The sequence below is a fragment of the Pseudonaja textilis genome, chromosome 5 (genome assembly GCF_049901715.1).
Source record: "Pseudonaja textilis isolate UNSWEBS1 chromosome 5, rPseTex1.2, whole genome shotgun sequence".
NCBI lineage: Eukaryota > Metazoa > Chordata > Lepidosauria > Squamata > Elapidae > Pseudonaja > Pseudonaja textilis.
The window spans coordinates 4,678,411-4,689,754 of record NC_141994.1 but is presented as its reverse complement, the minus strand read 5'-3'; positions in this window follow the sequence as shown (position 1 = coordinate 4,689,754).

Below are 11,344 nucleotides of genomic sequence, written 5' to 3'. Positions count from 1 at the left end.
ATCTGTTAAAAATTGATAACACAGGAGGTAATTCACAATGTTAACCAATGTAGGCTGCCTTTCCAATTCATTTATGCCAAAGGCCCTGACAAAACTTGTTCATGATTTGCATAGCTTTGAAATCATGAGATGGAAAAAGGATATGACTTGCATAATGAATGTATCAGTACTGTGAAGATGTGCAAAATAAACAAGTCAACTAGATGAATGCTAATTATCTATCAGTGCATTAGAACAGCGAATATGCAGTACAAATCAGTTATTTCACTGACCACCTATTTTATTTTCATCTGTTGGCTTTGCAGAATTGATACACAGTCTGGAAAGGTAGCTCCTAAAATAAATATTGTTTTAGTTTAATTGGATTGAAATTTACTAATGCAAATTCTGATATTTCTAATTCCTTGTCTTTCCAATGGTAATCAGGTAATAACGCTATAATGGCTAAAGCTTACGAAGGTGTGGCAAGGTGGCGGGAACACATAGAACATTTTTAACTAGAAGCTTTCCAGGGGGCGGAAAGGAGCAAAGAAGATTTAGTGGTGAAAAGAGCAAATAAATAGGTGCTCCAAGATTAAAAAGAGGGTAGACATGCGTGCTGAGTTGTTGAAAGAGCTCTCTGTGTTTAAAGGAAAATATTGTTTGGTGCTTTCACCAGTGCATGATCAAAATAAGAGGTCCAAATTAGTTCATGGCGGCTGAAGCTACAAAACATCATGCAGAGAGCTGTCTTTGGGAATGTTTTAATGAGGAGAAGAGGTCACCCGAGTGTGACATTGCTTTCAGAATTCTTCACGAACAACACAGACTTCCTGTTCCAAATGTGGTAAAGAATAAAAAAACCTTAGTAGTAATCGTGCAACTTTTGAACTGTATTCCTTGGAAATGTACTACAGTCCTCATTTGGTAGCTTTCGTTATCTGCCTCAAAGGCCTCTGCCATATATTTTTTTCCATATGTCCTTATTTCAAAATTATTACAGAATGGCTTCAACGAGGCTATATTTATAAAATAACGCTTTATTCAGGTTTTCTCAAAGTGATTGTGTTTTTTTTTATTGTTCTGGTTGAGATGATGTTCTTAAGCTCTGTTCATTAATGTTCACTGTTGGAACAAGAGATAAATATAGAAAAAATAAAGGATCGCCAGGTCCATTTAAATGAATGCCAATGTAAATTGGAAATTAATTTCACCACCATCTTAGTTTAGCAGCTTCAAGAACATTGATTTAGAAACGTTTAAGTAGAGATAATGGTGTTATTAGCAAATACTATCTGAGCTCCATCTAAGAACCAATTCTATCTTTCATTATTCAGATAGATAATGTTGCATGTACTGACCTGAAAAAAAGAATCAAAATTTCCAATTTAATAATAACTACTATTGGAATTTTTCTCTTTCAGACTTCAGTTAGAAAAGGTTCATGGATAACTGGTTTTATATTTAATAATTGCAGCAAGATTATTATATTCACAAATATGGAGGACTACAGAAACATTGTAATGGAGGAATGGATTATGAAGATGGCTGAATTTGCTGAGATGGCTAAAATGATATATTGATCAAAGAGGCAATTTTAACTATTTTTTATAAAAAATTAGAAACCATTTATAGACTTTTTGCTGAAAATTGATAAAAATAAACTACTGGTTTTGGGATTTATTGATTACAAAGATTTGTTTATGAGAAGAAGAGAACTATGATATGGTACTATTTTGCAAGCCTAAACTCAGTTTCATTCTATACACTGAGATGTCTTCCTAGGGTGTGTTGGAATACCACCTATAGTGCTAGGATTAGCACTATGTGAAACTTTCTTCATTTTTCTTCTCAATAATTTGCTAAAAAGAAATTGTTTTTTTTTTCAAGAAGAAAAAAATAGAAGAGTCTTACAGTTGACACACAAGGTTTTTTGCACTTATAGTACCCTAAATACAAACTGACCAAAATATGTTTGTGACTGTCCTGTCTTTCATTGGTAAAACATCCATACATATTTCTCCTTGGTTTCAAATACCTTACTTAAAGGGAAGATATTCTGAGAACATTTCTTTTATTGAGTCATTTTTTTTCCTTCAGGAAATGTTAATATGCAGGGAGGCTGCAAAGTGATGGAGAAATTATTGTTTAAAATATTGGTCATATTTTGATCAATAATTCTTCCCTGTCATTTTCAGTATTTCTCCCCTATCACTTCCCTATCAATAATTTCTTCCTTATGACTTCCCCATCACTTTTCAGTGATAAAGAAAATTCAATGATACCACCAAATTAAAGTCTTGAAACTAAAATAAACAAAAAGCCATGGGAATGAAATAGAAAAAAAGAAAGGAAATTATTTCACTGAAGAACATACTTGAGAAATTGGAAACATTTTAACAAAGCATCAGCTCATAACCATATTATTGTGATAACAGATAGTTTGGATTGTTATAACACATAGATGTTATATGTGAGAATATCTGACCGACCAGGCCACAGAATAATAGTGTACATAAATGAGTCTAGCATTTTTTTCAGACACAGTTGTGCTGTGTTTGGAGGAGAAATAGTTAAAATTAGAAGAAAATTAGCAAGGTGTCATGTAGAAATGCAGTAATTTCTCTGCTCTATTTCTTTCCTACAGATCAGCATAGGATGCAGGAAAAGTAGATGAAATTGGTTCCAAAATATTTGACAGTTAAGTCTCCATTGCTGTATTTCAACAGAACAATCAAGGTCTTTCTGAGGGAGAGATATTATTATGGAAGAATTAAAATAGGAGGGAAATGCTGTCCCAAGTAGTAGAAAGCAAAACAAACAAAAATAATATTTATTGTAATAAGAGATTTCTAAATCATATAAGGCAGAAGGTTGTGCAAAAATAGTTGATAAAAAACTTAAAGAAACAAAGATTATGATAGACACACTTTAGTAACACAGATATAATTCCTCAAAGTTTCAGGAAAGCCTTATTAAAAAAAGGACAATATATAGAAGTTAGATCTGAAATTTAGACTGAACCTTTATGGTCTTTTTAGCCATTGGCTGACTTTGGCTTTGAAAGAAACTTGTCTGAACTGAAATACCTGCTTTTTAAAAAAACTTCTGTCTTCAGGGAGATCAAAACTCTAGTCTCATCCTATTTGGGTCAGTTCTTTTGCAAAATAGTTTTCAGCTACTAATTAGCTGGGCAATATTCCACAGTGAATTCATAGAATGCCTTTATGCTTGCTAGATTGGAAATTTTTGTCATCCTTATTGTGGAAAGGAGATTAAGTAGAATTTACTGGAGGAGTCCCTTCATACATGCCTGATATGAAATAGAATAAATCTCACACCTGCTTCTTCACTGTCTTTTTTTTAGTATCTGGAATGGATTTAATAATGTGTCTGTTAAGTAACAGTCACAGAAATTCAGAACAAATAGTTTTTCCTTTTGCTGACAAATAGAAATTAAGTTCAACTGCTATTGTAATTTACCATTTAATATTGCAGTTAATATTACTTTATACATTACTTTTGCTATCCCACTATGTAGATTTTGTGTATTCTAGACAGTTAATCAAGACATTATCTGGAAGGTTATTTTTGTATTTGTTTCAACAGGTATAAATAAACAAAATATTGTTTAGGCAATCTGTTACAATAAGAAAAACTAGCCAACATGATAGCAATATCAATTGCAGAGCAACATAAATAAAGCAATAAACTTCCTTCCTTTCCCATAACATTTGGTAAATGTTCTGGGTCCTTATGCTTGTGGGTCCTTATGCTCAGTAAGTATTATCATCAGGGTCTGACTGGTCCTCTTTTATTCCATCTTCTTCGAAATAGCATTTTTGCTGTGATTAAACTGGTATTAATTTGTTGGGATTTAAGAAAGCCATGAAAATCTGGATATTCCTAAGTCTTTGGAACCTATTTTGAATGGGCCCTCCTTTGGCAAAGCTTTTATTTTGTGGAATATGAAATATGAGAACTTTTGTTTTTTAAACTTTAAATATTTTCATTGTAACTGCAAGTGTAAGCTGATCAGAGTTGGCTGACAATGAAAGCAACCAATAATAACCAATAAACAAACAAACATAATTAAATATTATCAGACACAGAGAGGAGAAAAAAGACAGACTTTTGATATTTCTAAGCTATCGCATTTATATTTCTGAATATGCATCAGTCCAATCAGTTCAGCTAGGACTTGTACAGGGAACTGTATATGTTTGTGGTACCTATAGACCTATAAATTATGTTAACAGATGCTTTCTTTCAGAAGCATGAATATATATCACCTGCTTCATCAGATTTGCAGAGAAGTCATGCTGTGGATACCATCAGCCAGGGATCTATATTTGGTGGGTCCCAGGGGATGTGCCCCCTCCAGTGTGGGATCTGCCTTATAGAACATCCTTCTCCTTAAAATTAGATTGATGCCATCCTTTTTGATAGTCTGGAAGAACTTCAAGAATTAGTTGCATGACCGGGCCTGGGACTCCCATGGAACTAGAGACTTGGCTAGATAGTTCAGTTGTTGAGGGGTACATTTCTTCCCCACCTTCACTTTCATTATACTTTTGAGTTTTTAGGTTATTTATTACTATAGTGTTTGTATTTGCATTCACTATTTTTTTATATTTTTATCTTATTCTATGTGACTCAGACATCTTCAGTGAAATGGCTGGTTATATAAACTTAATAAATAAATAAATAAATTGATATTAGTTGTAGATTTACAATTCTCAGCTTTTTCTTCATCCTTCATATTACACCTTAAAGAAAATTCAAAAGTGAAATATATAGTTAAGAAAAAGAAACATGGAGAAAGGTGTTTAACTTGTCAGATGATGATGTATCAGTAATTTGTAGATTTCAACAGTGCATATTTTAAAGAATGACATCTTGAGAAAATTCTTCCAGTGGTCTGAAGTAGTTCAGCTCAAATTGCTGGGTGAGGTGATTTTTCTTCCTAGCATTTGAAAAAATTATAATTGCTTGTACTACAATTAATTATTGATTTTGGATCCTTTTGTCAATGAGATGGAAATTTAAATCTTAGCAGGTATAGTTACCTAGGAAATTAAAATAAGACATTTCTAATCAAAATACTCAATATATCATTGGTACATGGTTTTGTGTGAGGTGATGATAGGGAAATACCTACAGATCTTGTCACAAATTCACTAATCTAATTGAATATAGCAGGTTCACCGGACAGATGCCAACTAGATTTTAATATTATTTTTATTTTCAAGACTCTTTGGGTTCATCAAAGTCTGTAAACTAAACTCAGTTTCATAAACTGGGTTCCTCCACAAAATTTCATCTAAGGATTAAATTAAGAAATAGAAAACTGTCAGATCCCAAACCAAGAATAGCACATGGTATTTTTTCCAAGCTGAGTTCTTTACTATTTCATACCTTTAGATACAATCTTATCAGACTAAGGAGACTACTATCTGCTTCTATGTACAATATACTTTGTGAATTATTAGGACAGGCTTCTTCACTCTCGTTCTGTCACACAGAATATCTGGACTGAGTTGGAATGTAGCCCCCACTCTTCCTGAGGATCTATCTCCGCACTACAAAACCCTTAAAAAGCCACTTCTTCACATTTGAGTCAACATTTTAGGGAGAAGCCAAGTAATCATCCTGGTATCTAGCTAGAAGATGACAGTGGGCATTTCCCAACCCACTACGATAGTGCATATGTTTTATTTCTATCACCATCCATCCCAGATTTAATCAATGAAGGAGTAAATCTTCTATTCATCTTGTTAACATGGAGACTGTTCACTGAATTACATTTGCCTAAACCTTGAACTGCATTCATCATTTATTTATTAAATTTATATGCTGCCCATTTCACTGTCAAGCAATTCTGGATGGCATATTTTTATTTTCATACGGTATGTCATATAAACAAAAATATGTTGCACATATTTTATATTCTCCTTTCCCTAACTAACAGTTCTGTATGCAGCTTTCAGTTCCATTACCCTAATATTTTCTTTTTGGCGTGCAGTTTTTTTCAAATATACAGGATTTGGGCAGAGATCTTATTGCTCTTTTGTATAAAATACTGGCATTTAGAATAATAGCCCCTTGCAAACTCCAGGTATTATTGCTAGCTTTACCATTTTAGTTGTTTACATCATTAATGCAATTTGATAGTCCCTGAACACCCAGTTTGCACAATAATCACTTTTGATCTCCTAATATTTTTACAGTATAATTAGTTGGTTTCCCAGATAATTTGGCTAAGAGTGGTCATCCAAACAGTTTATGAATTAGCATGTTTAGAGAGAACTCTAAACATAATACAAAGTTCTGAGTTAGAAGAAGGGCTTAGAAGTCATAATCATAAAAATTATCTGTATTATTCTTGAGCATTCAATATGGAGAAACTGGTTACTGAACCTGATACTTGACAAACAAAGGAAATACAAATTTGTATTCATCATCTGATTCCAAATACATTTTCTCCCTGCTTGTTTAAATCATATTGGAGCATTGGGATTCTGGAATGGTCACCTGTATCTTGAAACAAATTAGTTTGAAAATTCATGCTAAAATACTCTTACTTAAGCTGACATTTGGGAGTTCATGATTATGCTACCAAATTAATTATGGCCATTGTTATATTTTATTTTATTGAAGTTTTTTTTACTATATTGCATGAAAATGTATTTTAATTCTATAAATTTACATACAATATAGGAAAGACCCTATTAACAATCTGGTGATACACTGTACATAATTTAAATGAATAAATACATAAATAAATAAATGCAAAATGAGATCCTGCTCATGTGAAAAACAACTCTGCAGGAAAAACCAGAAATTGCTAAGAACTGACAACATGAATCTAATTAATCTTATTTAAAAACAGCTCATATAAAATACCCAAAATTAAAAACTTTAATATAGTTATTCAAATTCAAAATTCAATTGAACACACGCTATTATAGAGTTAACCATTTTCAGTTTCAGACAGCATTTTCCCACCAAAATGCTAATATGATGTCAATCTTTGAGAATCTCCTGCAAGACCATTGGTAGTGGATGTTTAGGAAAATTAATTTATGGAGTTCATTGTGCTCTTTCAATTTGGATCTTTGCTAAGGCAAATCACTGATAATATTATCTAGTTGGGTGATAAGATATCTGCAAGCAAGCAACCAAGTTTGGAGAGAATAAATAAGTCCACAATTCAACCCTAAACTATTATTCTTTTGGAAATTCATGGGATCTTCCTAGCTATTTAATTTTTTTAATGGGAGGGGGAGAGCCATGATCTTTTTTCTGTTACTTTTTTTTCTAACATCTAATCTTATTCCATTTGGTTTCTGTTATAACCATATTAAATTGTTTTCTTTAAAATTGAAACATCTGAAATCATTTATATGCTTTTATGTACCACTTAAAAGAAGGAGCTGTGAAAAAGTTTTATATACATACCAACCAACACACCAACAATTAAAGAATTTAACTGTTCTGAGGGAATAAGTTAAAAAACATTTTTCTTTAACAAGAATATTTTATGTATTTATGTTAATTATTTCAGTTCTTCATGTATCATTTTACAAAAATACAAAAATGTATTTTTTTCTTTAGCAAAGCTTAGTTAAACACATCATTGGTTAGTACAAAGGATGATAAGAAATAATATAGAAAGCTATCTCACAACACGCCATATTAATGGTCCATCTAGTTAGTATTACATAACCAAGTATCTTATGGACATTTGGAAGCAAAATGTAATTGTTCTTTAAAAATAAAAATAGTTTTTCACATTTTTATGCAATTTTTGTAGGAATGCAGGTTTCCCAAAATATTCCCTTTTATACAGTATTTTTGTTAGGATGTGGAGACCTATAGTGCAACATTAGGTCATATCAACATATATAGACATTCATCACATTCTTCTCTTTTGGAGTATGTTACATGATGCAAAGCACAGAAAAAGTGAGAAGCAATACTCAAAATAAAAAGCAAAAATTTGGGGAAAATGAAAGGAATTGATTTTGTTTATCTCAGTACCACTAATTATATCAATCCTCCATCCCTACAAGCCATCCTTACTTCCTGTTTGTTCATGCAGTGGACTTTATTTCTCTCTCACCTTCTGCTATTGAAATAACCATATTATTCTTCAAATGAAAGTCCTTTTCCACTGTACATGGAATGTCACAATATACATAATTTGTTTCACACACCTTGAGACCCACCCTCCAAGATCAAGGATAGGAGAAACAGTTTTATGACCGCCACATGATAGTAATGGGTAGAGCATCAGTCCATAATTTGATTTTGTTCTGTGTATATTACATTAGTAATGTTTAAGTAAATGGGTATTAAAAAGCAAATAAAGTTTCATCTTTCTACTGTCAAACGTTAATATTGTTGAGACTGATTTCAACAGCAACAAAACTGCCTTATGAAATACCTACTAGAGAATTACCTTTACACTTATTGTGCTCCTACAAAATTCTCTTGCATTTGAAACCTGCTGTTGTACAGATGGGCAGTAGAATATAAGAAGTATAACCTTTTGATAATCCATTATGGTACAATATTTTTATTCCTGGTTATTTGTTTCTATTTTAATAAGTATATCAATTTTTATCTTGTGAGATGGTGTGAGTCACTTTGTAAATCTCTCTTTCTCTCTCTCTCTCTCTCTCTCACTCACTCACACACACATACACACACACACACACCACACTGCCATCACCACTACCACCACCACCAGTACCACATCACAACACACACACCACATATCTCATCACAGCTGCACAGAAAGACACAGGTATACTCTAAAGCCATATGCCAGCTGGACATTTTTGACTTGTAGCTGAATTATTTCTCCTCAGCAAATAGCATTCCTTTTCACACATTTTAATGTACCTGCCCACTGAGAGGAAGAGTGGGTGAACTGAAAATAGGCTGTTTTATTCGCCTAGCAGTTACCTTTGAGGTTCAGAAATGTCCATTTTTCCTTCTGCCTTTGTACATAATCCCAAGAGACTTGTACTTAGTTTTTCCCTGGAATAACAAAGTCTCCCAGAAGCCTCCAAATATGATTGTTAACTGAATGCCAACTGTTTCTTCTGATCTTTTATTTTATTTTTAATAGCACATTAGTGATTGTGTCCTTAAAGGCACCCATGACTGCTATGGCATTCATTTAATTTTCTGTTTAAAGAAGGTTTTTTTTTTCCCCTCTTCCTACAGCTAATTGGCTTTATAACAGAAACTTTTGCATTATCTTTGTGGTTTTGCATGAATATTCTTTCTTCTCTCTGTTAATATAATAGGAAAGGCATTATGAAGAAAAAATTATTTTAAATGCACTGACTAGGATAGAGTTTCATCACTTCTTGGCCTTTGGCTAAGATCATTGAAGAGGCCAGTGTATCTTATTTAATACTTTGCACTCCTTTTTAAAGTATACCAGATGCCTTTCTGTTGGTACAACTGTTTTCTAATTCCAAAATATTATTCATTTCTAAAGTTTCTAGTTTGTCCTGGTCACTTAATCCTACATAGGGCAAAGCATTTTTAAATAAAAAAAAATTCCCAATCTGATTATGATATTTAAAAAGACTGACACTATAAAACTAAACAAACCTAGATAGCTTCTTGTTCTCCACTACTTAAAAATATCTATCCCATCATGAATATAAAAAAACAAGTGACCCAAGATGTCTAAAACTTAAATCTAAAAAGATGGGATTCTACATTCAGTTGGAATTATTTGGGAGGGATGGCCGGACATGGCCAACCTTTGAGGATTTTTGAGCTAAATTTAAAATAGGAGGGATGAGAAATATATATTTATCCTTATGTTGGGTTAAGAGGTGAAATTTCAATGCTTTGTTGTTATTTTTTTAAAAACAAACAAAGTAAACCTGTTTGAAACCTGTTTACAAACAAAGTAAACCTGTTTGCTCATTTTGTCGTGGTCCATTTCAAGATGATGGGAGATTGTTTGGGGAAGAATTGGGACTTAGGAAAGCTGTGGAAATTGCAAAATGAGGACTTCAGAGGGCCAGTTCTAAAGCCCCTGAAGTATCAGAATACTAGAATGATATCGTTCGAAGGGAGATTTTGTATAGTTCATTTATTATTTTATCATATTATTTATGTCTCTATACAAATTAGAACATAAGTATGAAAAAGAAATTCCTTACCCAAACAGGCAAAATCTTACTGGCAAAAGTAAATCAGCTTAAAGTTCAGCTGTTACTGGATGAAACTATGTAGTGACACATTTCACTTCCACAGTCCAGTGTGATGGGAACCTAGACTTTGACAGAAACAAGATGAAAATTGTAAGTCTTCATTCTCTTTACCTCAGTAGTTCATTCATTCATTCTATAGTAGTTTATATTTTTAAAAGTTATTTAATTTTTTTGAAAGTTCAGTGATGCAAGACTATAGCTGCCTCCCCTTTTTCTTTTGGGAGATGATTGTGTTCTGTTGTTATGCCGTGATTGCAGGAGAGTTCTAGTCTGCTAGTATTGGAATGCTACAACTTTATGGCCTGGGCTGGGATAATGGAATTTTTAAAAAGCTGACATCCCGAATGTGCAGCTTTGGTAATTCTGTGACATCCTGTAGGATGTATTAAGATTGTTATGTGTTTGTTAAACTTGTACTTCAGATTTAATGCTTATCCAGTCAACTTTATCATGAGGGAAAGGAACTCTCATTTTGCTTCTGAAGTTAATTTCATTTGAAGAAAAATGTGTCTCTCTGGAAAGTGGAGATCTTCACTTTCAGTTACTATCTGCCAAAATACACAAGTGATCTCTTGGTTTATTAAGGCAAAATGCATCAAGGTTTGTCACTTCCATGCCTTTTTATTAAGACTTGACCTTTCTGAATGTTTGAATTATACTAGAGTTTTTCAGATAATCTAGACAAATACAGAGGACACGAATTATTTATTGTTAGAATCATTGGTATAATAATTTTGATTATTTAAATAATTGAAGTCTCCTTATTCAAGGGGAAAAGAAAATTTTTGAAAGGTGGACTAAAAATATATATAGTAGTTTGTCTTTTTTTTGACTTTGACTCACATCTGATTTGCAAAAAAATATTAAAATGCTTGTGTCAAGGCCAAGGGACATGTATTCTCCCTTTTACTATTCTATTTTATTTATCTTTCATTCTCTCTATCATCATATGCCATTTGATGAACTCAGCTCTACAGCACTCAAGCACTGGACTGACTTGTTCACTGCATTGATAGGCAATTCCTTGTTTTCTAAAGTTGATGAATAGCCTTAGCAAAGATGAAGGGTTTAAAATTCATTGGCGGGCGGGCAGAACAAGGAATTTGAGCAGATAGTTG